We start from the raw sequence: 27,467 nt of genomic DNA, 5'->3' as shown, positions 1-27,467 counted from the left end.
CCACCGTGGGGAAAAAAAAGGTTCTGACTGTCTACTATATCTATGCCTCTCATCATTTTATATACTTCAGTTTAGTTTAGAGATACAGCGCGGAAACAGGCCCTTTCGACCCACCGGGTCCGCGCCGACCAGCGATCCCCGCACACTAACACTATCCTACACCCACTAGGGACAATTTTTACATTTATACCAAGCCGATTAACCTACAAACCTGCACGTCTCTGGAGTGTGGGAGGAAACCGAAGATCGCGGAGAAAACCCACGCAGGTCACGGGGAGAACGTACAATCTCCGTACAGACAGCACCCGTAGTCAGGATGGAATCCGGCTCTCCGGCGCTGCATTCGCTGTAAGGCGGCAACTCTACCGCTGCGCCACCGTGCCGCCCTTCTAGGTTCTACACTTCTATGTGTTGTTGGCAAGTTGGGCCGAAGGGCCTGTTTCCAAGATGTATGACTCTCTGAATCTCTGACTCTCTACGACGTTTAAGTTTCCCCTCAAAGTCCGACATACCAGAGAAAACAGTGGCCGGCACGGTGGCGCGGCGGTAGAGTTGCTGCCTCACAGCGCCGTAGACCCGGGTTCCATCCTGACTACGGGCGCTGTCTGTGCGGGGTTTGTACGTTCTCCCCGTGACCTGCATGGGTTTTCTCCAAGATCTTCGGTTTCCTCCCACACTCCAAAGACGTACAGGTATGTAGGTTAATTGGCTTCTGTAAATTGTCACTCGCGTGTGTGTGTGTGTGTGTGTGTGTGTGTGTATGTGTGTGTGTAGGATAGTGTTAGTGTACGAAGTGATCGCCGGTCAGCGTGGACCCGGTGGGCCGAAGAGCCTGTTTCCGCGCTGTATCACTAAACTAAACTAAACTAAACTTAACTAAAACCATCAGAGCTTATTCAAGTGCGGTACTGTTAGACAATAGACAATAGGTGCAGAAGGAGGCCATTCGGCCCTTCGAGCCAGCACCTCCATTCAATGGCTGATCATTCTCAATCAGTACCCCGTTCCTGCCTTCTCCCCATACCCCCTGACTCCGCTATCCTTAAGAGCTCTATCTAGCTCTCTCTTGAATGCATTCAGAGAATTGGCCTCCACTGCCTTCTGAGGCAGAGAATTCCACAGATTCACAACTCTCTGACTGAAAAAGTTTTTCCTCATCTCAGTTCTAAATGGCATGCTCTGTTGTGCATTCTCTGTTCTTAAGTAGGGAATGCGGGGGGGGGGGCAGGGAATGCAGGGGGGGGGGCAGGGAATGCAGGGGGGGGGGACAGGGAATGCAGGGGGCGGCAGGGAATGCAGGGGGGGGGGCAGGGAATGCAGGGGGGGCAGGGAATGCAGGGGGGGGGCAGGGAATGCAGGGGGGGGGGGGCAGGGAATGCAGGGGGGGGCAGGGAATGCAGGGGGGGGGGCAGGGAATGCAGGGGGGGGGGCAGGGAATGCAGGGGGGGGCAGGGAATGCAGGGGGGGGGCAGGGAATGCAGGGGGGGCAGGGAATGCAGGGGGGGGCAGGGAATGCAAGGGGGGGGCAGGGAATGCAGGGGGCGGCAGGGAATGCAGGGGGGGGCAGGGAATGCAGGGGGGGGGCAGGGAATGCAGGGGGGGCAGGGATGAGATGGGTTTGTGGGCACAAGACAAGGTTTGAGTTTAAGAAGCAACGTTTAAGAAACGTTGGACAGGTACATGGATAGGACAGGTTTAGAGGGATATGGGCCAAGCGCAGACAGGTGGGACTAGTGTAGCTGGGACATTGTTGCTCAGTGTTGGCGAGTTGGGCCAAAGGGCCTGTTTCCACACTGTATCACTCTATGACTAGCGTAGCTGGGACATTGTTGCTCGGTGTGGGCGAGTTGGGCCGAAGGGCCTGTTTCCGCACTGCATCAAACTATGACTCTACTATGATCAACAGATTCAGGAACTGCTACTTCCGCGCTGTTATCACACCTCTGGACAGGTGTCTCACATGCCCGATCTTCCAGTCTACCTCATTGTGGCCCCTGCGCTTTATTTGCACGGCCGAATAGCCTAAATTCTGCTCCCATCACCTATGATCTCACGATAAGATACACTGCCATTCAATCGTGGCTGATCTATCCTTTTCCCACAGCCGCATTCTCCTGCCTTCTCCGGGGCAAGTTTGTATGTTCTCCCCGTGACCTGCGTGGGTTTCCCCCCGAGATCTTCGGTTTCCCCCCACGCTCCACAAAGACGTGCGGGTTTGTAGGGGTTAATCGGCTTGGTGTAAATGTGACACAAAATGACCCTGGTGGGTGTGGTGAGGGAATCGCTGGTCGGCGCGGACCCGGTGGGCCGAAGGGTCAGTTTCCGCGCTGTATCTCTGTATAGGCTTGTATACACTGGAATTTAGAAGGATGAGAGGAGATCTTATCGAAACGTATGAGATTATTAAGGGGTTGGAGACGTTAGAGGCAGGAAACATGTTCCCAATGTTGGGGGAGTCCAGAACCAGGGGCCACAGTTTAAGAATAAGGGGTAGGCCATTTAGAACGGAGATGAGGAAAAACTTTTTCAGTCAGAGAGTTGTGAATCTGTGGAATTCTCTGCCTCAGAAGGCAGTGGAGGCCAATTCTCTGAATGCATTCAAGAGAGAGCTAGATGGAGCTCTTAAGGATAGCGGAGTCAGGGGGTATGGGGAGAAGGCAGGAACGGGGTACTGATTGAGAATGATCAGCCATGATCACATTGAATGGCGGTGCTGGCTCGAAGGGCCGAATGGCCTCCTCCTGCACCTATTGTCTAAAAGCTAAATACAAAACCTATAAAAGGCTTTTCACCGTACCTCGCTCGGCACAGGTGACGATATAAACTAAACCTGCACTGAGTTTTAGAGACAAAGAGAAATTCCCAGACGTAGATAACGAGGCAACGAAAGGAAAATATAAAAATATAGGAAATTGGCTGGCTCTCCGGCAACCAGACACAGTGCAGATATTTATACACTCTGCAGTGAGAAGCCAGCTCCACGCTCTCCAGAGAACGTAAAACACCAGCAGTGTCTAAAATACAAAATTGGAAACAAAGGCTTGCATTGATTTGGAGCCTCCTATGACCTCAGAAGGTCCCTGAGCAGACTGGCCCGGCCTCTGGGCTGGGTCCTGGAGATTCAGTCAGGGTACAGGGGAAGGTGGGGAGTGGCGGGGGTCAGACACAGAACCTGGGCCTTCTCCTCCCCCAGGCCTGGCCGCCACCTCTCTCACACCGAGCTGCCGATCCCGGCTTCTCCATCACTTCGCCCCTCCCAGTCAGTGGTGGTGGTGCGGTGGCGAGATACAGCAGGGAAACAGGCCGTTCGGCCCACCATTTAGAGTAGAGATAGCACGGAAACAGACTCTTCGGCCTACCGCTTAGTGCGGAATAACAGCATGGAAACAGGCTCTTCGGCCCACCGCTTAGTGTGGAATAACAGCATGGAAACAGGCCCTTCGGCCCACCGCTTAGTGTAGAGATACAGCACGGAAACAGGCCCTTCGGCCCACCACTTAGTGTAGAGATACAGCACGGAAACAGGCCCTTCGGCCCACTGTTTAGTGTAGAGATAGCAGTGAAACAGGCCCTTCGGCCCACCGCTTAGTGACAAGATACAGCAGGGAAATAGGCCCTCCGGCCCATCGCCTAGTGTAGAGATACAGCAGTGAAACAGGCCCTTCGGCCCACCGCTTAGTGACAAGATACAGCAGGGAAATAGGCCCTCCGGCCCATCGCCTAGTGTAGAGATACAGCGCGGAAACAGGCCCTTCGTCCCACCGTTTAGTGTAGAGATACAGCGCGGAAACAGGCCCTTCGGCCCACCGCTTAGTGCAGAGATACAGCACGGAAACAGGCACTTTGGCCCACCGCTTAGTGCAGAATAACTGCACGGAAACAGGCCCTTCGGCCCACCGCATAGTGAAGAATAACAGCAGGGAAATAGGCCCTTTGGCCCACCGCATAGTTTAGTTTGGTTTAGTTTTAGTTTAGTTCAGTTCAGAGGAACAGAGCGGAAACAGGCCCTTCGGCCCATCATTTAGTTTAGTTTTGCTAGGTTCAGAAATACAGTGCGGAAACAGGACCTTCGGCCCATCATTTAGTTTAGTTTTGCTAGGTTCAGAAATACAGTGCGGAAACAGGACCTTCGGCCGATCATTTAGTAGAATAACAGCACAGAAACAGGCCCTTCGGCCCACTGCTTAGTTTTGTTTAGTTTAATTTAGAGATACAGCGCGGAAACAGGCCCTTTCGGCCCACCAGGTCCGCGCCGACCAGCGATCCCCGCACACTAACACTATCCTACACACACTACGGACAATTTTTACATTTGCCAAGCCAATTAACCTACAATCCTGCACGTCTTTGGAGTGCGGGAGGAAACCGAAGATCTCGGAGAAAACCCACGCAGGTCACGGGGAGAACGTACAAACTCCGTACAGACAGCGCCCGTGGTCAGGATCGAACACGGGTCTCTGGCGCTGTGAGGCACCAACTCTACCGCTGCGCCACCGTGCGGCCCCTTAGGTTGGGTTTAAAACCACAGTCTTCTGCCTTGGAAGTAAGGTAGATCAACCCATTGAGGTTATTCAACAGCCCTTAATCTCTAAAAATATCTCTTCAGGTTCAAGTTTATTATTGTAACGTCTGCCAAGGTACAGTGAAAAGCTTTGTGTTGCTTGCTATCCAAACAGATCAGATGATACAATACACAGATACAATCAAGTCAAACTCAAGTACAATAGGTACAATAAGTGCAAAGGGCAAGATACAGAGTGCAGAATATAGTTCTCAGCATTGTAGCACCAGTTCCACAGACAAAGTCCAATGTCCACAATGGGGTAGAGGTGAATCGGACAGTGCCCTAGCTCGTGGAAGGGCCGTTCAGAAGCCTGATAACAGAGGGGAGGAATCTGTTCCTGAGTCTGGTGGTGCGCGCTTTCAAGCTTCTGTACCTTCTGCTGGACGGGAGCGGGGAGAAGAAAGAATGGCCGGGGTGGGACAGGGCTTTGATTGTGTGTAGAAAGGAACTGCAGATGCTGTTATTCACCAAAGATCGACAGAGTGCTGGAGTAACTCAGCGGGTCAGGCAGCATCTGTGGGGAACATGGATAGGTGACGTTTCACAGAGTGCTGGAGTAACTCAGCGGGTCAGGCAGCATCTGTGGGGAACATGGATAGGTGACGTTTACACAGAGTGCTGGAGTAACTCAGCGGGTCGGGCAGCATCTTTAGAGAAAAAGGATGGGTGACATTTCAGGTCGGGATACTTCTTCAGACCTTAGAAGACTTCAGAAGTCTTTAGACAATAGACAACAGACAATAGACAATAGGTGCAGGAGTAGGCCATTCAGCCCTTCGAGCCAGCACCGCCATTCAATGCGATCATGGCTGATCACTCTCAATCAGTACCCCGTTCCTGCCTTCTCCCCATACCCCCTCACTCCGCTATCCTTAAGAGCTCTATCCAGCTCTCTCTTGAAAGCATCCAACGAACTGGCCTCCACTGCCTTCTGAGGCAGAGAATTCCACATCTTCACCACTCTCTGACTGAAAAAGTTCTTCCTCATCTCCGTTCTGAATGGCCTACCCCTTATTCTTAAACTGTGGCCCCTTGTTCTGGACTCCCCCAACATTGGGAACATGTTATCTGCCTCTAATGTGTCCAATCCCCTAATTATCTTATATGTTTCAATAAGATCCCCCCTCATCCTTCTAAATTCCAGTGTATACAAGCCCAATCGCTCCAGCCTTTCAACATACGACAATCCCGACATTCCGGGAATTAACCTAGTGAACCTACGCTGCACGCCCTCCATAGCAAGAATATCCTTCCTCAAATTTGGAGACCAAAACTGCACACAGTACTCCAGGTGCGGTCTCACCAGGGCCCGGTACAACTGTAGAAGGACCTCTTTGCTCCTATACTCAACTCCTCTTGTTACGAAGGCCAACATTCCATTGGCTTTCTTCACTGCCTGCTGTACCTGCATGCTTCCTTTCAGTGACTGATGCACTAGGACACCCAGATCTCGTTGAACTCCCCCTCCTCCTAACTTGACACCATTCAGATAATAATCTGCCTTTCTATTCTTACTTCCAAAGTGAATAAACTCACACTTATCTACATTAAACTGCATCTGCCATGTATCCGCCCACTCACACAACCTGTCCAAGTCACCCTGCAGCCTTATTGCATCTTCCTCACAATTCACACTACCCCCCAGCTTAGTATCATCTGCAAATTTGCTAATGGTACTTTTAATCCCTTCGTCTAAGTCATTAATGTATATCGTAAATAGCTGGGGTCCCAGCACCGAACCTTGCGGTACCCCACTGGTCACTGCCTGCCATTCCGAAAGGGACCCATTTATCCCCACTCTTTGCTTTCTGTCTGTCAACCAATTTTCTATCCATGTCAGTACCCTACCCCCAATACCATGTGCCCTAATTTTGCCTACTAATCTCCCATGTGGGACCTTGTCGAAGGCTTTCTGAAAGTCGAGGTACACCACATCCACTGACTCTCCCTTGTCAATTTTCCTAGTTACATCCTCAAAAAATTCCAGTAGATTTGTCAAGCATGATTTCCCCTTCGTAAATCCATGCTGACTCGGAATGATCCCGTTACTGCTATCCAAATGCTCAGCAATTTCATCTTTTATAATTGACTCCAGCATCTTCCCCACCACTGATGTCAGACTAACTGGTCTATAATTACCCGTTTTCTCTCTCCCTCCTTTCTTAAAAAGTGGGATAACATTTGCTATCCTCCAATCCACAGGAACTGATCCTGAATCTATAGAACATTGAAAAATGATCTCCAATGCTTCCACTATTTCTAGAGCCACCTCCTTAAGTACCCTGGGATGCAGACCATCAGGCCCTGGGGATTTATCAGCCTTCAGTCCCATCAGTCTACCCAAAACCATTTCCTGCCTAATGTGGATTTCCTTCAGTTCCTCCATCACCTTAGGTTCTCCGGCCCCTAGAACATTTGGGAGATTGTGTGTATCTTCCTCAGTGAAGACAGATCCAAAGTAATGGTTTAACTCGTCTGCCATTTCTTTGTTCCCCATAATAAATTCCCCTGCTTCTGTCTTCAAGGGACCCACATTTGCCTTGACTGTTTTTTTCCTCTTCACGTACCTAAAAAAACTTTTGCTATCCTCCTTTATATTATTGGCTAGTTTACCCTCGTACCTCATCTTTTCTCCCCGTATTGCCTTTTTAGTCTTTGATTATGTTGGCTGCTTTCCCGAGGCAGCGTGAAGTGTAGATGGAGTCGATGGTGGGGAGTGTGGTGTGTGTGATGGGCTGGGCTACATCTACAATGGTGGGGGTGTGGTGTGTGTGATGGGCTGGGCTACATCTACAATGGTGGGGGTGTGGTGTGTGTGATGGGCTGGGCTACATCTACAATGGTGGGGGTGTGGTGTGTGTGATGGGCTGGGCTACATCTACAATGGTGGGGGTGTGGTGTGTGTGATGGGCTGGGCTGCATCAACAACTCTGCAATCTCTTGGGATCCTGGGACACCTCTACAAAATCACCCCTCATCCTCCTGCGCTCCAAGGCATGGAGTCCCAGCCTACACAACCTCTCCCTATAGCTCACACCCTCTAGTCCTGGCAGCGTCGTTCTCCATTGTTAATCCCTTGAACTTTGGTTCTCTCTTTCAGTGCGATCCCTACGTCAAAATATCCTTGGGGAAAAAGTCCGTCAGCGACCAGGACAATTACATCCCGTGTACACTCGATCCAGAGTTTGGAAGGTATGATTGGTGTACTTTAGTTTATGGTCACGTGTACTGAGGTACAGTGGAAAACGTTTGTCGCGTGCTAACCAGTCAGCGGTAGAGTTGCTGCCTCACAGCGCCGGAGACCCGGGTTCCATCCCGACTACGGGCGCCGTCTGTGCGGAGTTTGTACGTTCTCCCCGTGACCTGCGCGGGTTTTCTCTGAGATCTTCGGTTTCCTCCCACACTCCAAAGACGTGCAGGTTTGTAGGTTAATTGGCTTGGTAAATGTAAAAAGATTGACCCTAGTGGGTGTAGGATAGTGTTAATGTGCGGGGATCGCTGGTCGGCGCGGACCCGGTGGGCCGAAGGGCCTGTTTCCGCGCTGTATCTCTAAACTAAACTAAACTAAACTAATCCATGATTACAATTGAGCCGTCCACAGTGTTCAGATACGTTGATTTTGGTTTAGTTTGGAGATACAGCGCGGAAACAGGCCCTTCGGCCCACCGAGTCAATAGACAATAGACAATAGACAATAGACAATAGGTGCAGGAGTAGGCCATTCGGCCCTTCGAGCCTGCACCGCCATTCAATGTGATCATGGCTGATCATTCTCCGCGCCGACCAGCGATCCCCGCACACTAACACTATCCTACACACACTAGGGACAATTTACATTTATACCAAGCCAGTCAACCTACAAACCTGTGCGTCTTTGGAGTGTGGGAAGAAACCGAAGATCTTGGAGAAAACCCACGCAGGTCACGGGGAGAACGTACAAACTCCGCACAGACAGCACCCGTAAACTTTTTCAATTGTGAATTTGTGGAATTCTCTGCCACAGAGGGCAGTGGAGGCCAATTCACTGGATTAATTTAAAAGAGAGTTAGATAGAGCTCTTGGGGGCTAGCGGAATCAAGTGATATGGGGAGAAGGCAGGCACGGGTTACTGATTGTGGACGATCAGCCATGATCACAATGAATGGCGGTGCTCAAAGGGGCCGAATGGCCTCCTCCTGCACCTATTTTCTATGTTTCTATGTAAACCAGCATCTGCAGTTCCTTCCTACACATGTGGTTCACTTGCTTTCATCGGTCAGGGGCATTGAGTGCAAGAGTCTGGAAGTTATGATGCTGCTCTGTGGGACTTTGGTGGGGCTGCATGTGGAGTGTTGTGTGCAGTTCTGGTCGCCCACATTATAGGAAGGATGTGGAGGCTTTGGAGAGGATGCAGAGGTGGATTGCCAGAACGCTGCCTGGATTAGAGGCTGTTAGCTCCAAGGAGCGGTCGGACAGACTGGGATTGTTTTTTCTGGAATGCTAGAGGTTTCAGGGAGACCTGAGAGAAGTATAAATAAAATGTAAGAACCACAGAACCACAGAAAGGGTAGATGGACAGAACATATTTCCCTGGATGCACCTATCAAATACTAGAGGGCAACGGCTTTAAGGTGAGAGGGGCAAAGTTTAAAGGAGATGTGCGGGGGCAGGTTCTTTTACACAGAGGGCGGTGGGGGCCTGGAATGCACTGCCAAGGGTGGTGGTGGAGGCAATAGACAATAGACAATAGGTGCAGGAGTAGGCCATTCGGCCCTTCGAGCCAGCACCGCCATTCAATGTGATCATGGCTGATCATTCTCAATCAGTACCCCGTTCCTGCCTTCTCCCCATACCCCCTGACTCCGCTATCCTTAAGAGCTCTATCTAGCTCTCTCTTGAATGCATTCAGAGAATTGGCCTCCACTGCCCTCTGAGGCAGAGAATTCCACAGATTCACAACTCTCTGGCATTTAAGGGACTTTTGGATAGTCATAGAGTCAAAGAGTGATACAGTGTGGAAACAGGCCCTTAGGCTCAACTCGCCCACACCGGCCCAACAATGTCCCAGCTACCCTAGTCCCACCTGCCTGCGCTTGATCCATAACCCTCCAAACCTGTCCTGTCCATGTACCTGTCCAACTGTTTCTTAAACGACGGGATAGTCCCAGCCTCAACTACCTCCTCTGGGAGCTTGTTCCATACACCCACCACCCTCTGTGTGAAAAAGTTACCCCTCGGATTCCTATTAAATCTTTTCCTCTTCACCTTGAACTTGTGTCCTCTGGTCCTCGATTCCCCGACTCTGGGTAAAAGACTCTGTGCATCTACCCGATCTATTCCTCCTCCTAACTACCTCCTCTGGCAGCTTGTTCCTTACACCCACCACCCTTTTTGTGTGAAAAAGTCACCCCTCAAATTCCTGCAAAAGTTGCCCCCCACCCCACCCTCACCTTGAACCTATGTCCTCTGGTCCTCGATTCCCCTACTCTGGGCAAGAGACTCTGTGCGTCTACCCGATCTATTCCTCTCATGGTTTTGTACACCTCTATAAGATCTCCCCTCATCCTCCTGCGCTCCAAGGAGTAGAGTCATGGATTTAAGAGAGAGTTAGATAGAGCTCTAGGGGCTAGTGGAATCAAGGGATATGGGGAGAAGGCAGGCACGGGTTACTGATTGTGGATGATCAGCCATGATCACAATGAATTACGGTGCTGGCTCGAAGGGCCGAATGGCCTCCTCCTGCACCTATTGCCTATTGTCTGTTCTCAAAGAGGAGCCACACTCCCTTGTCCTGCATCACGCGTGTTGCAAGAATGTTCGTTAGTTCACGTGTGATAGGAGCACCCTCTGTGTAACAGTCGATAGGAGTAGAATTGGGCCATTCAGCCCATCGAGTCTACTCCGCCATTCAATCTCGGCCGCTCTGTCTCTCCCTCCTAACCCCCCCCCCCCCCCCGTTCTCCTGCCTTCTCCCCATCACCCCTGACACCCGCAGTTGGAGTTGAGTGTTGGAGAGCGTTTAACATTCAGCGCGTGAGTTCCTCCCACAGTTAGGATGTACCCCTTGGCTCGGTGCACCCTCGCCTTTGGCTGCACTGTGCTGGCTGACAACGCTGCCAACTTAAATATCCACAGACTCACGAGCTGGCTCGGAGTACAGACATGGAAGTCTGAAGCATGAAAGCCCTCAAACACATCAGGCACCAACAGGCTTATTTAATTAATACCAAGGATATATATATATATATATTTTTTTTTTTAATGCACTCGTTTTGTTAAAAGAGAAACCAGTATTTTATTTTTAAATGTTTTCTCAATAAGGTGGGGGGTGTGTGGGGTGGGGTGGGGGGGAGGATTACGGTCGTATTATTCATGAATGTTCGCCAGTGGTAATATTGTTCCCCAGGTGCTGGGACAGCACACACACACACACACACACACACACACACACACACACACACACACACACACACACACACACACACACACACACACACACACACACACACACACACACACACACACACACACACACACACACACACACACACACACACACACACACACACACTCTCAGGGTCAGACACGCAGAGTGAAGCTCCCCCTCTACACCGTCCCGACACACACTCGATGGCCTCACAGCGCCGGAGACCCGGGTTCGATCCTGACTACGGGTGCTGTCTGTACGGAGTTTGTACGTTCTCCCCGTGACCTGCTGCGTGGGTTTCCTCCGGGTGCTCCGGTTTCCTCCCACACTCCAAAGACGTGCGGGTACTGGTTTTAGTTTTAGCTTTAGAGATACAGCGCGGAAACAGGCCCTTTCGGCCCACCGGGTCCGCGCCGACCAGCGATCCCCGCGCACTAACACTATCCTACATACACTAGGGACAATTTTTACATTTACCAAAACCAATTAACCTACAAACCCTGCACGTCTTTGGAGTGTGGGAGGAAACCGGAGATCTCGGAGAAAACCCACGCAGGTCACGGGGAGAACGTACAAACTCCGTACAGACGGCGCCCGTAGTCAGGATCGAACCTGAGTCTCCGGCGCTGCATTCGCTGTAAGGCAGCAACTCTACCGTTGCGCCACCGTGCCGCCCTTTTGCGGTTGCAGCTCCTAGACTGTGGAACAGCATCCCTCTTCCCATCAGAACTGCCCCCTCCATCCACTCCTTTAAGTCCAGGCTCAAAACCTACTTCTATTTTTTGCGTTTTGAAGTCTTCTGATGGGGCTGATTTTTGGTTTCTGCTGCTCCCTTTGAATTGTGTCTTTTTTGTGCCTGTGTGCTGCGATCTCTGTTTCTTATCGTGTTTTTAGCACCTGCTCTGATGTACAGCACTTTGGTCAACGTGGGTTGTTTTTAAATGTGCTTTGATTGATATCTTTAGATTACACCAAAGGTTAGACACAAAATGCCGGAGTAACATTTCATCAACATCACAAACTCTTCAGTAAAACTCTTCTGAAGACCAAAATCTTCACCCGTTCCATCTCTCCAGAGATGCTGCCTGTCCCGCTGAGTTACTCCAGCATTTTGTATCTATCACTGTCCCGTATTAGCCGGGACATCCCGTATTTTGGGCTAAATTGGTTTGTCCCGTACGGGACCGCCCTTGTCCCGTATTAAGCCTGGGGGGGGCGCTATAGGCCCGGATGCTGTAGGCCCGGACACTTTAGGCCCGGACACTTTAGTTCCCGACAGTCTAGGTCCCGACCAGGGTAGGCCCGGAGGCCCGGGTGCCGCCTAACGGAGGTTGCTTAGCAACCCGCCTCCCGGCCCGGGCGGCCGCCATTGGTGGAGCGGGAGCACGTGGCCTCTGGCCGAAACATATAAGATTATTAAGGGGTTGGACATGTTGGAGGCAGGAAACATGTTCCCGATGTTGGGGGAGTCCAGAACCAGGGGCCACAGTTTAAGAATAAGGGGTAGGCCATTTAGAACGGAGATGAGGAAAAACTTTTTCAGTCAGAGAGTTGTGAATCTGTGGAATTCTCTGCCTCAGAAGGCAGTGAAGGCCAATTCTCTGAATGCATTCAAGAGAGAGCTAGATAGAGCTCTTCAGGATAGCGGAGTCAGGGGGTATGGGGAGAAGGCAGGAACGGGGTACTGATTGAGAATGATCAGCCATGATCACATTGAATGGCGGTGCTGGCTCGAAGGGCCGAATAGCCTCCTCCTGCACCTATTGTCTATTGTCTATTGGCTGGGTGAGGTCACGTGGGGCGCGGGGCGGTGACGTCACCATTTGTCCCTTATTTGGGAGTGAGATAGTTGGCAACCCTGATCAGAGCCCAGGGATGGGACGCTTGGATGTCGTACACTTGATGACTGACCTTGTGTCCACTAACACATTGCTGTTCTTTGTGCAGGATGTATGAGCTGACGGGACTCCTGCCCATCGAGAAGGATCTGAAGGTCACCCTGTACGACTACGACCTCCTGTCTAAGGATGAGAAGATCGGCGAGACCGTGATAGACCTGGAGAATCGCTTCCTGTCCCGCTTTGGAGCCTGCTGCGGCCTACCTCAAACCTACTGCGTGTGAGTGAGAGGCAGAGAGTCACGCCCAGCACGGACACAGGGCCTGCCTTTGATGGGAGGTTCAGTTCAGTACAGCTCAGTTTATTGTCACGTGTACCGAGGTTAGGGTTGCCAACTTCCTCACTCCCAAACACGGGACAAGGTGATGTCACCGCCCCGCCCCTGCGTGAACTCACCCAGCCAGCGGCCACGTGCTCCCGCTCCACCAACAGCGGCCGCCCGGGCTGGGAGGCGGCGCCCGAGCCTACACTGTCCGGAACTACAGCAACCCCCGGGCTACACTGTCCGGGCCTACAGTGTCCGGGCCCACAGTGTCTGGGCCTACAGTGTCCGGGCCTACAGTGTCCGGGCCCACAGTGTCCGGGCCCACAGTGTCTGGGCCTACAGTGCCCGGGCCTACAGTGTCCGGGCCTACAGTGCCCGGGCCTACAGTGTCCGGGCCGACAGTGTCCCGGCCTACAGTGTCCCGGCCTACAGTGTCCGGGCCTACAGTGTCCCGGCCTACAGTGTCCGGGCCCACAGTGCCCAGGCCTACAGTGTCCCGGCCTACAGTGCCCAGGCCAACAGTGTCCCGGGCCTACAGTGTCCCGGCCTACAGCATCCGGGCCTACAGCGCGGACCCGGTGGGCAGAAGGGCCTGTTTCCGCGATGTATATCTAAACGGAACTAAACTAGACAGCTATTTCCCCTCTGTTATCAAGCTATCAAGCAGACCCCTCATATAATAAAGATCAATTCTCCATCTTCCAGTCCACCCTGTTGTGGGCATGGCACCGAGTCCCTGATTCTGGACCCGCCCAACATTGGGAACATTTTTCCTGCACCTAGCCTGTCCAGTCTTTTTATAATTTTGTAGGTTAAATTATTTGTCTTCTGCAATCTTTTATCTTTTTGCACCACTTGTTATCCTCATGCATGGGTTGGTTGTACTAATGTACGGTATGATCTGCCTGGCTAACACGCAAGACAAACCGTATCTCGGAGCACGAGGCAATAATAAACTAATGCTCAGGCCAATACCAACATTTGCTCAGTCACAGCCCCTCAGGTCCTCATGCGGTTCATTACAGAAGCTTGAAAACGCACACCACCAGCGAACAGCTTACATAGAAACATAGATACACAGAAAATAGGTGCAGGTGGAGGCCATTCGGCCCTTTGAGCCAGCACCGCCATTCATTGTGATCATGGCTGATCATTCTCAATCAGTAACCCGTGCCTGCCTTCTCCCCATATCCCTTGATTCTACTAGCCCCTAGAGCTCTATCTAACTCTCTCTTAAATCCGTCCAGTGAATTGGCCTCCACTGCCCTCTGTGGCAGAGAATTCCACAAATTCACAACTCTCTGGGTGAAAAAGTTCCTTCTCACCTCAGTTTTAAATGGCCTCCCCTTTATTCTAAGACAAAGCTTCTTCCCAGCAAGCTAGTTTCAAGATCCAGTATGGAAACAGGCCCTTCGGCCCACCGAGTCCACGCCGACCAGCGATCCTCGCACACTAACTCTACCCTATACACACTAGGGACGATTTTACATTGATACCAAGACAATCGACCAACAAACCCGCATGTCTTTTTGAGTGTGGGAGGAAACCGAAAATCTCGGAGACAACACACGCAGGTCACGGGGAGAACGTACAAACTCCGTACAGACGGCACCCGTAGTCAGGATGGAACCCGGGTCTCCAGCTCCAAGGCAGCCACTCTACCGCTGCGCCACCGTGCCACCCCCTAGATATCCTAGTAATCCTAGATATATTTCTGTTTTTATTTAGCATTGTAATACTGATATAGTTAAATTTAGCTCCCAGGGCTAACAGAATCAAGGGATATGGGGAGAAAGCAGGAACGGGGTACTGATTTTGGATGATCAGCCATGATATATATTAATGATTTGGATGAAGGAATTAGAAGCAACACTTGCAAGTTTGCAGATGACACAAAGCTGGGTGGCTGTGTAAACTGTGAAGAGGATGTTAGGAGGTTGCAGGGTGACCTGGACAGGTTGAGTGAGTGGGCAGATGCGTGGCAGATGCAGTATAATATAAATAAATGTGAGGTTATCCACTTTGGCGGCAGAAACAAGGAGGCAGATTATTATCTCAATGGAGTTAGGTTAGGTAAGGGGGAGGTGCAGCGAGACCTGGGTGTCCTTGTACACCAGTTACTGAACGTTGGCGTGCAGGTACAGCAGGCAGTGAAGAAAGCTAATGGAATGTTGGCCTTCATAACGAGAGGATTTCAGTATAGGAGTAAAGAGGTTCTTCTGCAGTTGTATAGGGCCCTGGTAAGACCACATCTGGAGTACTATTTTGGTCTCCTAATTTGAAGAAGGACATCCTTGTAATTGAGGCAGTGCAGCGTAAGTTCACGAGATTGATCCCTGGGATGGCGGGACTGTCATATGAGGAAAGATTGAAAAGACTGGGCTTGAATTCACTGGACTTTAGAAGGATGAGAGGGGAACTTAAAGAAACATATAAAATTATAAAAGAACTGGACAAGCTAGATGCAGGAAAAATGTTCCCAATGTTGGGCGAGTCCAGAACCAGGGACCACAGTCTAAGAATAAAGGGGAGGCAATTTAAAACTGAGGTGAGAAGAAACTTTTTCACCCAGTTGTGAATTTGTGGAATTCTCTGCCCTTCGAGCCAGCACCACCATTCATTGTGATCATGGCTGATCATCCATAATCAGTAACCCGTGCCTGCCTTCTCCCCATATCCCTTGATTCCACTAGCCCCTAGAGCTCTATCTAACTCTCTCAGTGAATCGGCCTCCACTGCCCTCTGTGGCAGAGAATTCCACAAATTCACAACTCTCTGGGTGAGAAAGTTCCTTCTCACCTCAGTTTTAGCCTTTGTTCTAAGACTGAAACGTTTTCTGTGTTTCTTCTCCAAACTGATGCACCTGTGCTTCTTGCAGATCGGGACCGAACCGGTGGCGTGACCAGCTGACCCCAACGCAGTGCCTCCACGTCTATGCGCAGAGGCGCAGCTACCGGCTCCCCGTCTACAGCGAGGACAAGATCTCCTTCCGCGGGCAGGAGTTTCCATTGCCCGCACTGGGTGGGTTCCTTTCACTGAAGACCACTGGGCAACAAAGTGCTGGAGTAACACACAAGTTGGTCAGCACGGAGCCGATGGGCCGAAGGGGGCTTTTTTTCCCACTCTTTCTCTCTAAACTAAACTAAACTAAAATGATGTTTCTGCCTTTGCTCGCTAATTGACTCATCCAAGCCCCTCCGATTTTGCACAGAACGTTATAGACAATAGACAACAGGTGCAGGAGGAGGCCATTCAGCCCTTCGAGCCAGCACCGCCATTCAATGTGATCATGGCTGATCATCCACAATCAATAACCCGTGCCTGCCTTCTCCCCATACCCCCTGACTCTGCTATCCTTAAGAGCTCTATCTAGCTCTCTCTTATTGATTATTGATTAGGTCTTTTTGATTAGAACGTTATTGATTCAGTCTGAAGAAGGGTCTCGACCCGAAACGTCACCCATTCCCTCTCTCCTAGATGCTGCCTGACCTGCTGAGTTACTCCAGCATTTTGTGATACCTGTTATTGATTAGGTGCTGAAAATCAAAATCACCCCCAATTGTTGCTTCAGAACAGCATTAGAAACATGGAAACATAGAAAATAGGTGCAGGAGGAGGCCATTCGGCTCTTCGAGCCAACACCGCCATTCATTGTGATCATGGCTGATCATCTACAATCAGTAACCCGTGCCTGCCTTCTCCCCATATCCCCTGATTCCACTAGCCCCTAGAACTCTATCTAACTCTCTCTTAAATTCATCCAGTGAATCGGCCTCCACTGCCCTCTGTGACAGAGAATTCCACAAATTCACAACTCTCTGGGTGAAAAAGTTTCTTCTCACTTCAGTTTTAAATGGCCTCCCCTTTATTCTTAGACTGTGTGGCCCCTGGTTCTGGACTCGCCCAACATTGGGAACAATTTTCCTGCATCTAGCTTGTCCAGTCCTTTTATAATTTTATACGTCTATAAGATCCCCTCTCATCCTTCTAAACTACGGTGAATACAAGCCCAGTCTTTCCAATCTTTCCTCATATGACAGTCCCGCCATCCCGGGGATTAACCTCGTGAACCTATGCTGCACTGCCTCAATAGCAAGGACGTTCTTCCTCAAATTAGGAGACCAAAACTGACAAAACTGTCCAGCCCTTTTATAATTCTCAACCTTTCTACCCTTGCGGAAACCTTGAAATCATTTTCATGCCTCAGGGAACCCCGTACGTAAACATTATTAATGTTTACCCAAGTGGGTGCCCAAGATGGCCGCTGGTGACAGGAGTTGCGGCCAATGGGGGGGGGGGGAAAGGGTGTGCCCATCTTCCCGCTCGAAGCAACGGCCGTCTCTGTCGAGCTGCGGCTGCTACTGAGGCCCGCGGGAGAGGTTTGGAGCCAACAGGCCCACGCCCGGCTAGTTTATCACTATATCTATCAGAACCCCTAGCGACCTCCATCGGAACACTAGGGTTCCGGGCAACATCGGCTGAGAAATTCTGCTTCACACAATCATTGACCACTAGACCAAGTGGACCCGTTGGGCCCAAACCTCTCCTGCATTGGTGCAGCACCCTCTCCTCCCCCCCTTCCTCTCTCCCCCCCCTCCCCCTCCCTCTCCCCCTCCCCCCACTCCCCCTCCCTCTCCCCCTCCCCCCACTCCATCCCCCTCACCCCCTCTTATCCTCCCCCATCCCTCCCCTCCTCCCCCTCCCTCTCCCCCTTATCCTCCCTCCCTCCCTCTCCCCCTCCCCTCCCCCCACTCCATCCCCCTCACCCCCCCCCTTATGCTCCCTCCTCCCCCTCCCCCTCCATATAACCATATAACCATATAACAATTACAGCACGGAAACAGGCCCGTTCGGCAGTACCAGTCCACGCCGACCACTTTCTCCCTCCCCCTCCCCCCTCCCCTCTCCCTCCCACTCCCTCCCCCTCCCCCCTCCCTCTCCCCCTCCCTTCCCCCCACTCCATCCCCCCATCCTCCCTTATCCTCCCTCCCTCCCCCCTCCCTCCCCCCTCCCTTCCCCCCACTCCATCCCCCCATCCCCCCTTATCCCCCCTCCCTCCCCCCTCCCTCTCCCTCGCCGTCTCCCCCTCCCCATCCCCCACTCCATCCCCCTCATGCCCCATTACCCTCCCTCCCCCCCTCCCTCCACCCGCTCCCCCCTCTCTCCCTAGGAGATAGATTTAAACTTTAAAATATGAATAACTGTAAAAATATAACACCGATGTCAACGAAACCTCTTCCATTAGCACCAAAGGGACGACGGTGAGTAAGGTGGGCCTAAAATTGTCGCGCTATCGTGTACCGTTTTGCCTGTAGTTCAGGAACAAACAAACAAACAAACAAGATTTTTAGTATATAGATAGATAGATTGATGTTGCATCAATGATCCTGACTCATTCACCTTGGACCTGCCCGTAAAGATATAGGGCTAGAATTAGTCCATTCGGCCCACCGAGTCCACTCTGCCATTCAATCACGGCTTATCTCTTCCTCCTAATCCCATTTTCTTGCCTTTTTCCCAAATCCCCTGACAACCGTTCTCATAAAGAACTTGTCTATCTCCGCCTTGAAAATATCCACTGACTTGGCCTCCACAGCCCTCTGTGGCAATGAGTTCCACAGATTCACCACCCTCTGACTAAAGAAGTTCCTCCTCACCTCCGTTCTAACTGAGCGTCCTTTAATTCTGAGGCTGTGCCCTCTGGTCCTAGACTCTCCCACCAGTGGAAACATCCTCTCCACATCCACTCTATCCAGGCCGCTCACTATTCTGTAAGTTTCAATGAGGTCCCCCCTCATCCTTCTAAACTCCAGCATGAACAGCAGGGATATGGGCCAAATGGGCCAAATGCAGGCTGGTGGGTCTAGTGTAGATGGGACATTATTGGGCCGGTCTGGGCAAGTTGGGCTGTATCACTAGACAATAGACAATAGACAATAGACAATAGGTGCAGGAGGAGGCCATTCGGCCCTTCGAGCCAGCACCGCCATTCAATGTGATCATGGCTGATCATTCTCAATCAGTACCCCGTTCCTGCCTTCTCCCCATACCCCCTGACTCCGCTATCCTTAAGAGTTCTATCTAGCTCTCTCTTGAATGCATTCAGAGAATTGGCCTCCACTGCCTTCTGAGGCAGAGAATTCCACAGATTCACAACTCTCTGACTGAAAAAGTTTTTCCTCATCTCTGTTCTAAATGGCCTACCCCTTATTCTTAAACTGTGGCCCCTTGTTCTGGACTCCCCCAACATTGCGAACATATTTCCTGGCTCTAACGTGTCCAACCCCTTAATAATCTTACACTCTGTGACTAGTGTAGCTGGGACATTGTTGGGCCAGTGTTGGTGGGTTGGGCCGAAGGGCCTGTTTTTACACTGTGTCACTCTATGACTTGAAATGAGAGATTCCAATCTGTCTCCCTTGCAGGGGACGGAGGGCCGTTGAATGTCCACCTGGGACCCCCGGCGGAGCGACTGGCCCTTCACGTGCTCCGTCAGCAAGGGCTAGTACCAGAGCATGTGGAAACCAGATCTCTCTACAGCCCTCTGCAGCCCGACATCGAACAGGTAAGCCCAGATCGGTAGTCAATGGTTTGTTTATTAAGCGTGCAGGTACAGCAGGCAGTGAAGAAAACGAATGCCATGTTGGCCTTCATAACATATAAGGATTATTAAGGGGTTGGACACGTTAGAGGCAGGAAACATGTTCCCAATGTTGGGGGAGTCCAGAACCGGGGGCCACAGTTTAAGAATAAGGGGTAGGCCATTTAGAACTGAGATGAGGAAAAACTTTTTCAGTCAGAGAGTTGTGAATCTGTGGAATTCCCTGACTCAGAAGGCAGTGGAGGGCCAATTCTCTGAATGCATTCAAGAGAGAGCTAGATAGAGCTCTTAAGGATAGCGGAGTCAGGGGGTATGGGGAGAAGGCAGGAACAGGGTACTGATTGAGAATGATCAGCCATGATCACATTGAATGGTGGTGCTGGCTCGAAGGGCCCGAATGGCCTACTCCTGCACCTATTGTCTATTGTCTATTGTCTCCATCTCTTTCCGCCTTCCGCAGAGACCGTTCCCTCTGCACCTCCTGGTCAACTCGTCCTTCCCCACCCAAACCCAGGTGCCTCCCCCTGCAACCGTCCCCACTTGACTCCGTCCAAGGAACCCGACAGTCTTTCCAGATGAGGCACCTCCAACCTCATCTACTGTATCCGCTGTTCTACATCGGCGAGACCTAGGCGCAGGCTCGGCGATCGTTTCGCTTGAACACCTCCGCTCAGTCCGCCTTAACCAACCTGATCTCCCGGTGGCTCAGCACTTCAACTCCCCAACCCATTCCCAGTCTGACCTTTCTGTCCTGGGCCTCCTCCATTGTCAGAGTGAGGCCCAGCGCAAATTGGAGGAACACCACCTCATATTTAGCTTGGGTAGCTTACACACCAGCGGTAATGAACATTGACTTCTCCAACTTTAGATAGTTTCTCTGTCCCTCTCTTCCCCTCTCCCCCCTTCCCAGTTCTCCCTCTATCTTCCTGTCTCCACCTATATCCTTCCTTTGTCCCACCCCCCCTGACATCAGTCTGAAGAAGGGTCTAACATCTCTAACTTCAAATGACCCTTGTGTTCTCTCGCTCTCTGCCCCTCCCTCACCCTATCCAACCTACTAGATCCACTGTTTGCATCCCTGTATTCCCTATGAATGTCACCTCTTCCTCAGCCAACAATGGACCATTGTGGGCTCCATCCCCTTCCTCCTTTTGAGATGTTCCTTCAAAGTGTAGAAGTTGGGGGCTGGTCATGTTGCAGTTGTATGAGACGTTGGTGATGCCAATAGACAATAGACAATAGACAATAGGTGCAGGAGTAGGCCATTCAGCCCTTCGAGCCAGCACCGCCATTCAATGTGATCATGGCTGATCATTCTCAATCAGTACCCCGTTCCTGCCTTCTCCCCATACCCCCTGACTCCCGCTATCCTTAAGAGCTCTATCTAGCTCTCTCTTGAATGCATTCAGAGAATTGGCCTCCACTGCCTTCGGAGGCAGAGAATTCCACAGATTCACAACTCTCTGACTGAAAAAGTTTTTCCTCATCTCCGTTCTAAATGGCCTCCCCTTTATTCTTAGACTGTGGCCCCTGGTTCTGGACTCCCCCAAACATTGGGAAGATTTTTTCCTGCATTACAGCTTGTCCAGTCCTTTTATAATTTTATACGTCTCACTCCCTCGCATCCCTCAAAACTACAATGAATACAAGACTCCCCCAACATTGGGACATTTGTTAGGACAGGGATATGACCAAGCGCAGGCAGGTGGGACTAGGGTAGCTGGGACATTGTTGGGCTGGTGTGGGCGAGTTGGGGCCGAAGGGCCTGTTTCCACACTGTATCACTCTATGACTCTATGACTCTTAAGACCATTTTCTTGTGCCAATTGGCACCACAGACCTATTGTGTGGCTCTTTGTCAAGTCACCATTTCTCTGATTACAATCTGGAACCCCTGAGCACTTTATTATGTTTAAGACTCCGCTACCTTGCCAGTGATTGTTGCCGTTGCCATGGCGACCGGCCTGGGCCCGGCCAAACTTTACTCCCGGCCAAGGAACCACTTGTTGAAGGAAGGCTAATGGAATCTGGCACCACCGTTCACGAAGGTTTGGAGTACAAGGGGAGTGAGGAACGGCAAGAACACGGGTGTCAGGGGTTACGGGGAGAAGGCAGGAGAATGGGGTTGAGAGGGAGAGATAGATCAGCCGTGATCGAATGGCGGATTGGACTCGATGGGCCGAATGGCCTATTTCTCCTCCTAGAACCTACGAACATGAAATTCGGAGAGTGATACCGTCTGAAGAGGGGCTCCGAGCTTTAGATTTAGATTTAGAAATACAGCGCGGAAACAGGCCCTTCGGCCCACCGAGTCCGTGCCGCCCAGCGATCCCCGCACATTAACACTATCCTACACACACTAGGGACAATTTTTACATTTACCCAGCCAATTAACCTACAAACCTGTACATCTTTGGAGTGTGGGAGGAAACCGAAGATCTCGGAGAAAACCCACGCAGGTCACGGGGAGAACGCACAAACTCCGTACAGACAGCGCCCGTAGTCGGGATTGAACCCGGGTCTCCGGCGCTGCATTCGCTGTAAGGCGGCAACTCTACCGCTGCGCCACCGTGCCGCCCTTAAGAGCTGAAACGTCACAAATCCTTTTTCCCTCCTGTGATGCTGCCTGACCTAGAGCAACCAATCAGGGCACGGTGGCGCTGGCGGTAGAGTTGCTGCCTCACAGCGCCAGGGACCCGGGTTCCATCCCGACTACGGGCGCCGTCTGTACGGAGTTTGTACGTTCTCCCCGTGACCTGCGTGGGTTTTCTCCGAGATCTTCGGTTTCCTCCCACACTCCAAAGACGTGCAGGTTTGTAGGTTAATTGGCTTGGAATAAATATAAGATTGTTCCTAGTGTGTGTAGGATAGTGTTAGTGTGCGGGGATCGCTGGTCGTCCGGCGCGGACCCGGTGGGCCGAAGGGCCTGTTTCCGCGCTGTATCTCTAAACTAAACTAAACTAAACTAAGCCTGCTGAGTTATGTCTAGGGAGGAAAAATGTTCCCAATGTCGGGGGAGTCCAGAACCAGGGGTCACAGTTTAAGAATAAGGGGTCGGCAATTTAGGACTGAGATAGCCCCCTAGAGCTCTATCTAACTCTCTTTTAAATTCATCAGTGAATTGGCCCCTACTGGCAGAGAATTCCACAAATTCACAACTCTCTGGTGTGAAAAAGTTTCTTCTCACCTCAGTTTTAAAAGGCCTCTCCCTTTATTCTTAGACTGTGTGGCCCCTGGTTCTGGACTCCCCCAACATTGGGAACATTTTTCCTGCATCTAGCTTGTCAAGGGATTGTCCAAACCTGTCCTATCCATGTACCTGTCCAACTGTTTTTTAAACGATGGGATAGTCCCAGCCTCAACTACCCTCCTCTGGCAGCCTCGTCCATACACCCACCACCCTCTGTGTGAAAATGTTACCCCCTCGGATTGCTATTAAAGCTTTTCCCCTTCACCTTGAACCTGTGTCCTCTGGTCCTCGATTCCCCTACTCTGGGCAAGAGACTGTGTGCGTCTACCCGATCTATTCCTCTCGTGAAGGTGTGAACTAACGCTGTGTGTCTGCTTCCTTCATTGCTCCGTAGGGCAGGGTCCAGCTGTGGGTGGACATCTTTCCCAAGTCCCTGGGGCCTCCAGGACCGCCGTTCAAACATCACACCTCGCAAGGCCCAAGAGGTGAGGTTCCTTCTCCTCTTGTCTTCATCTGAAGGTAGGACATAAAGTTCTGGGTAGACACAAAATGCCGGAGTAACTCAGCGGGACAGGCAGCATCTCAGGAGAGAAGGAATGGGTGACGTTTTTGGGTCCTAGACCCTTCTTCAGACTGTCTCGACCCGAAACTTTCCTCTGTCCCTCTCTATTCCCCTTCCCCTTCCCAGTTCTCCCACAAAGTCTTCCTGTCTCCCACTACATTCTATCTTTGTCCCGCCCCCTCCCCTGACGTCAGTCTGAAGAAGGGGTCTCGATCCGAAACGTCACCCATTCCCTTCCCCTCCCGAGATGCTGCCTGACCCGCTGAGTTACTCCAGCATTTTGTGTCTACCTTTAATTTGAACCAGCATCTGCAGTTATTTTCCTACACACAAAGTACTGGAGTAACTCAACATCTCTGAGAGAACATTATCCACTTTAGTGGTAAGAGTAGGAAGGCAGATAATTATCTGAATGGTGTCAAGTTAGGTAAAAGGGGACGTACAACGAGATCTGGGTGTCCTTGTGCATCAGTCACTGAAAGGAAGCATGCAGGTACAGCAGGCAGTGAAGAAAGCCAATGGAATGTTGGCCTTCATAACAAGAGGAGTTGAGTATAGGAGCAAAGAGGTCCTTCTGCAGTTGTACAGGGCCCTAGTGAGACCGCACTCCCCCCCAAGCCCCCCCCCTCCCTCTCCGATCAGCCCTCCCCACTACCTGCCCTGTGCCCAAAACACCAAAATTGTTATTTAACATCCGGCCCCACAATGGTGGTGTCGCCTGCGAATTTGTACGTGGAGTTAGGTTTGTACATGGCTATGCAGTTGTGGGTGCACAAGGAGTAAAGAGAAGGGGGCTGTGAAATTTAGTTTTAGGTTTACTTTAGTTTAGAGATACAGTGCGGAAACAGGCCCTTCGGCCCACTGAGTCCGCCGCCGACCGGCGATCCCCGCACACTAACACTATCCTTCGTGGAATTCTCTGCCACAGAGGGCAGTGGAGGCCGATTCACTGGATGTATTCAAGACAGAGTTAGATTTTGCTCTTAGGGCTAACGGAATCAAGGAATAAAGGGGAGAAAGCAGGAACGGGGTACAGATTTTGGATGAAAATAGGTGCAGGAGGAGGCCATTCGGCCCTTCGAGCCAAGCACCGCCATTCATTGTGATAATGGCTGATCATCCACAATCAGTAACCCGTGCCTGCCTTCTCCCCATATCCCTTCATTCCGCTAGCCCCGAGAGCTCTATCTAACTCTCTCTTAAAATCCATCCAGTGAATTGGCCTCCACTGCCCCTCTGTGGCAGAGAATTCCACAAATTCACAACTCTCTGGGTGAAAAAGTTCCTTCCCACCTCAGTTTTAAATGGCCTCCCCTTTATTCTCAGACTGTGGCCCCTGGTTCTGGACTCCCCCAACATTGGGAACATTTTTTCTGCATCTGGCTTGTCCAGTCCTTTTATAATTTTATATGTTTCTATAAGATCCCCTCTCATCCTTCTAAACTCCAGTGAATACAAGCCTAGTCTTTTCAATCTTTCCTCATATGAACAGTCCCGCCATCCCAGGGATCAATCTCGTGAACCTATGCTGCACTGCCTCAATTACAAGGATGTCCTTCCTCAAATTAGGAGACCAAAACTGTACATAATACTCCAGATGTGGTCTTACCAGGGCCCTTATACAACTGCAGAAGAACCTCCTTGCAGAAGAACTGCAGAACGACCTCTTTGCTCCTATACTCAACTCCTCTTGTTATGAAGGCCAACATGCCATTAGCTTTCTTCACTGCCTGCTGTACCTGCATGCCTCGGAGAAAACCCACGCGGGTCACGGGGAGAACGTACAAACTCCGTACAGACAGCACCCGTAGTGGGGATCGAACCACGGGTCTCCGGCGCTGCATTCAATACAATACAATACAATATAATATATCTTTATTGTCATTGTATAGGGGTACAACGAGATTGGGAATGTGCCTCCCATACGATGCAATAATTTAATTCATTTAAACAACAACAACCTAACAAAACAAAATTAGAAACAGTTTTAAAACAGGAATAAAGGTGCAAGTAGATCTGTGCCGGTTCACTGTGCGATGTGACCATCCGGCTCAGCAGGACCGGTTCATAGCAGCTATGGCCCTGGGGATGAAGGCTGTCCCTGAGTCTGGAGGTGTGGGCGTAGAAGGCCTTGTATCGTCTGCCCGACTGGTAGAAGTTCGAACAGACTGTTGCAGGGGTGTGAGGAGTCTTTGTGGATGCTGGTGGCTTTTCTGAGGCATCGTGTGTTGTAGATGCCCTCCAAGGCTGGGTAGCTGTGTTCCGATGGTCCTCTGAGCTCTATGGACTACCAGCTGAAGAGCTTTCCTTTCTGCCGTAAGACGGAAACCTTACGCTGTAAGGCGGCAACTCTACCGCCGCGCCACCGTGACCGCCCACTCAAGCTGAAGGCTAAGTGGAAAATGGATGGAAATACTTTCCAGAAGCGAAGGGACCCTTCTTTTTGCATGAATCCAGTGGAATAGAAGATTGGGTTTGAGGGGATTGTGAAGCTGTATTTGCCAGTGTGTGATCCACCCCCCCCCCCCCTCTGTTCCAGGTTCTACCTCCGATGCATCGTATGGAACACCTACGATGTGATCTTAGATGACCTCAGCATCACGGGGGGAGAAGATGAGCGATATCTACGTGAAAGGGTGAGTGGAGACACGCTGACGTCCGCAAGTAGAATCTGTGGAACTCTCTGCCTCAGAAGGCAGTGTGGAGACCAATTCTCTGAATGCATTCAAGAGAGAGCTCGATAGAGCTCTTAAGGATAGCGGAGTCAGGGGGTATGGGGGAGAAGGCAGGAACGGGGTACTGATTGAGAATGATCAGCCATGATCACATTGAATGGTGGTGCTGGCTCGAAGGGGCCGAATGGCCTCCTCCTGCACCTATTGTCTATTGCCTATAAGGCTGCCGTCTGGAGCTAAACACGAAGCTTGCGGCACGGGTGGCCCAGCGGAGTCGAGCCGCTACCTAGGCGCAGCGCCGGAGAACCCAGGTTCAATCCTGGGGGAGGATAAACCTTCCCCAATGTTTGGGGGAGTCCAGAACCAGGGGGCCACACAGTCTAAGAATAAAGGGGAGGCCATTTAAAATTGAGGCTAGAAGAAACTTTTTCACCCAGAGAGTTGTGAATTTGTGGAATTCTCTGCCACAGAGGGCAGTGGAGGCCGATTCACTGGATGGATTTAAGAGTGAGTTGGATTTAGCTCTTAGGGCTACAGGAATCAAAGGATATGGGGAGAAATCAGGAACGGGGGTACTGATTTTGGATGATCAGCCCATGATCATGTTGAATGGCGGTGCTGGCTCGAAGGCCGAATGGCCTCCTCCTGTACCTATTTTCTATGTACCATAAGAAGATAACTGCAGATGCTGTATAAATCGAAGGTATTTATTCACAAAGTGCTGGAGTAACTCAGCGGGTCAGGCAGCATCTCGGTAGAGAAGGAATGGGTGACATTTCGGGCCGAGACCCTTCTTCAGACTGATGTCTGGGGGGCTGGACAAAGGAAGGATATAGGTGGAGACAGGAAGATAGAGGGAGAACTGGGAAGGCGAGGGAAGAGAGGGGACAGAGGGGACTATCTAAAGTTGGAGAAGTCTTGTTATGATGTTCATACCACTGGGCTGTGAGCTGCCAAGCAAAATATGAGATGCTGTTCCTCCAATTTCCGAGTGGGCCTCACTATGGCACTGGAGGAGGCCCATGACAGAAAGGTCAGACTGGGAATGGGAGGGGAAGTTGAAGTGCTCAGCCACACGGGAGATCAGTTTGGTCAATGCGGGACCGAGCGCAGGTGTTGAGCGAAGCGATCGCCGAGCCTGCGCTTGGTTTTCGCCGATGTAAATAAGTTGACATCTAAGGTGTTTCAGCGAAGCGATCGCCGGATCTATGTACCACGTGTTCTGAGGTACAGTGAAAAGCTTTGTTCTGCATGCGATCCAAACAGACCAGATGACACTCTACACAGATACAATCAAGTCAAACTC

At 51.1% G+C, this 27,467-nt stretch overlaps 1 pseudogene across 1 annotated transcript in view; it reads left to right on the top strand.

Moving 5' to 3' along the window:
- Positions 1–27,467, top strand: part of LOC144598324 (dysferlin-like) — a 111,351-nt pseudogene that overhangs the window by 69,507 nt on the left and 14,377 nt on the right. The window contains exons 10-15 of the transcript XR_013547851.1: positions 7,665–7,756; positions 12,918–13,088; positions 16,012–16,154; positions 19,559–19,698; positions 23,319–23,414; positions 26,026–26,122. The product of XR_013547851.1 is annotated as a dysferlin-like (transcript). The remainder of the gene's footprint in view (positions 1–7,664; positions 7,757–12,917; positions 13,089–16,011; positions 16,155–19,558; positions 19,699–23,318; positions 23,415–26,025; positions 26,123–27,467) is intronic.

The sequence above is a fragment of the Rhinoraja longicauda genome, chromosome 1, assembly GCF_053455715.1.
Source record: "Rhinoraja longicauda isolate Sanriku21f chromosome 1, sRhiLon1.1, whole genome shotgun sequence".
NCBI lineage: Eukaryota > Metazoa > Chordata > Chondrichthyes > Rajiformes > Arhynchobatidae > Rhinoraja > Rhinoraja longicauda.
This window is presented reverse-complemented; position numbering and strand designations above follow the sequence as displayed.